The sequence below is a fragment of the Bidens hawaiensis genome, unplaced genomic scaffold (assembly GCF_021521415.1).
Source record: "Bidens hawaiensis isolate Kalapana, Puna unplaced genomic scaffold, B.hawaiensis_p1.1 tig00032453_1, whole genome shotgun sequence".
In the NCBI taxonomy this organism is placed as follows: Eukaryota; Viridiplantae; Streptophyta; class Magnoliopsida; order Asterales; family Asteraceae; genus Bidens; species Bidens hawaiensis.
Genome location: NW_027495532.1, coordinates 148917 through 152543, shown reverse-complemented (window position 1 = coordinate 152543; position 3627 = coordinate 148917).

Genomic DNA, 3627 nt, shown 5'->3' with positions numbered 1-3627 from the left:
TAGCAAGTTAGAGACTAAACGATTAATACAAGTATTAAACATGAAAATGACTTCGGTTAACACTTGCCTTGATGGTTTGAGCATGGCAGTTATACGCTTTATGTACCAAGAAGGAGATATGATGTACTTTAACCTCCTAATTTTAAATATTTTAAAAAAGTATAAAATTGGATAACACACATTTTTGCTAAACATGTCTTATCGTGTCTAAATAGGTGCACAATTTACTAGCCCTACAGTCGCATGAGTAAGATTTTGTACTTATCATTTTAGATCACCCTTTATCATTTAAATTACAACTTTAATATAATACTAATATAAATCTATGGAAATAACCGATTTAAAAAGTCCATTAAAGTTGCGTTTTGGCGGCTTCAACATGATTGACCCTTTTAGATAGTTTATGGATTGGTTAAAAATTGATTGTAAGCCATTTCGTTTCCCTTGTAGTAATAGTCTAGATTTTTAAATAAACCAATCTAGGAGGTTATGAATAATTTAGTATGCCAACGTGTTTTAAACATGTTAACATGTTTCCTTTTTAACCCATTCTGATCCACAAAATATGTATGTTATAATACATGCATTGTATTATTTTTATTGGCAGCCTTGGACTTCGATGGAGCACATAGGATCCAAAGATACCATAGAAATGTATTAGAATGAATAGATTGAAGTTTAGGGTGCTGATCTTAAGAATAATTGGACCAGGTATATGACGCATCATATATACGACGCCTTTCACATGCCAGCTCAAATAATCTTCACAACCACCTGTCACATAGGGACCACCGCACACTAAATTATGTCAAAAATTGTTTTCAGATTCTGGTACAATTACCTCATGCAAGGTTAGTCACTTTGTTGCTTCATTATTTTTAAGGTTTTGTTAAATTTTATAAATATATGAGTTCGTATTGTTTGATATGTTTGTTGGATAATAATGTATATAGCAGAGGGTCTTTGTCTGTTGCATTTTTAACTTCATAAAGTACCGTAATGAACCAACATTAGCTAACTTATATATAAAAAAATACGTAATTGTGTTTATATCATAATGCTATACCAATTTCTTATTTTTTTGTTCATAAATTAACTCTATCGATTACAAATTTGGACTACGCAAAATACGACACCTTTAACAAACCAACCCACGCCCGAGTGCCGAATTTCTACGCAAAGTATTAATTACATATTTCCTTCTATCAATTCACTTCCATCAATTGAATGCATAATCAATGCAATTGAAAGCTCTAGGCCGATTGTATCCGCTATTTAAGTCTGTCAATGTTGTATGGTTTTATTAGTTCACATCACATTCCTACTTGTTAGTTTGTAATGCCCTAGATAAAAACTTTTTGATTTTGCAAGTCAAGTACCAATCACTTTATAACACAATCTATCTAATATATATACACATGTCAGTATGTTTTGCAAGTCAAGTACCAATCACTTTATAACACAATCTATCCAATATATATACACACGTCAGTATGCATATGCACAATCAAATCACGTGTGCCAACAACTTAACCATTTTTACAATTTGTTGACCGACAATTTTGTGTCTTTAAGTTAACCATTCTTTCATCTCCTAATTAAATTTCAACTCTAACTACTCACTAATTAACACACATTCAATCCTTTATGTTGATCAAAAATCACAAAACCCATATACCTACCTTTATTCACAAATATTTCACAAAACAAAATGTATCTAATAAATACACATACATCATATTTTAGGAAGCACCCCGCACAACATCTAACAAACCATATGCACATGTGGCAACGCATTGATAATTCTTTACACACCACACCAAACACTACAAACCAATACGAGGGGATGATTTGCGCAAACCCGCAGCAACGCGCAGGCACTTCTCCTCGTAATAATAATACGTAACTAGTTGTATTAACATAAACGTATGTATAAGTATAAGTAAATAATTATTCAACTAGTTATTATATATGTAATAATATTATATAAGTATATCATAAATAACAAATAAATTATAAATAAATCGTTTATTTAAATCCCCAAACGATAATACACGATGAAAATATATTAATCATTATAATACTTTTATTTAAAGAAAACAACACGTGTATATATATATATATATATATGTTTATCAAAGTATATATAGTTATACAAATTTTACAAAACTTTTAAGGACAAGAACCGTCAATAACGGCGTCAGTTTATAGTTAAAATAATATTAATTTGTTATTAAAATTACTTATAGTATACACACACGCACACACACACACACACACACACACATATTTATGACACTTGTAACGAAAAACAGATTATCTAGACAAGCACGTAACTCTAAGATGTCGGTTTTGACAAGATAATGTTTATCTAATAATTAATATAATTTGTCATTTATTAAAATAATTATATAATTAATACAAAAACTAAATAAGAATATAAAAACCTAAAGAAACGGGTGGTCGGGTTCAAACCCGCGACCACTAGTTAAACAACACACAGAAAAGACCAACTGCTCCAACATGACAACTGAGTTATAAACGAAAACAGAGTATTATAAAAAGTTACGCCCGAAACCCCCAAAACCTATAAACTCTAAAATCAACAATCCGTTAATTCGCTGTTAGTTTGCTTAATCAACCATAGGGTTTTTGTTTGTGGATTAAGGAGGAACTTCCAGCACATAATAATTACCTCTCTTGCAGATTAGACGAGGTTTAATTGGCTGTTACATCTGTCGGCACCGCACAGATAAAGAACACGTGATTACAACAACGATAATCCAGTTAGTTATAGGGTTAATGACGGCGATGGTGAAAGGATCGTTGAAGCAGGTTTAATTGGGTTATGGTGATATATAGGTGATAAAACATAAACGAGTTATATGTGGTTTTTTTAAAATAGTTAATACGAATCACATTGATCTAACTTCCTAATTTGTTATGTCGGTGATGTTCGTTTTTTGCATTGGCAGTCATAAACATGAATCAATTCAAAGATTAGTACAAAAATTGAGGTGCAAGCAAGCTAAACGGTTCTTCAATTATGGGTTTGGGGCTCAAATATGGGTAAACGGGTTCTGGTTCAAAAAGATAATATAATATATTCAAGTTTACATATTGGTCCCTAGATTTATGATGTGGAAACATAAAAGAGGTAAAACTATAGTTTAGGGTAATTTTTGCCATTATTTGAAATTTTAAATATGTATAATATATAAATAATTTAAAAAAAAATAAATTAACTCGATAAACACGATATTTTAGTTGATAAAATTTCCCGAACATGAAACGGGTCGGGTGACGGATATAATATTTATTTAAAAATCCAAATTGTTACAGGAAGTGATATGATTGATCAGTTACAAGCTTTATAGAAGCTCAAAATGTTTTCAAATGAAAATGTGATCCAACCTTTGGAAAATGATAGATAAATTGTTTTTTGTTGTGCATAATGTGTGAAGTTACTAGGCTAAAAAGGCTTTTGAACATTCATTGATTTGTATGGTAGTTTTTCATGATGCGTACAAGTTTGAAGTGATATAACTAAATCTTCTAAACTTACTGTGGAGAGTCATTTTGAAGATTTATGCATGTCTCTAGATACATCTCTCCGAATGATAGGCA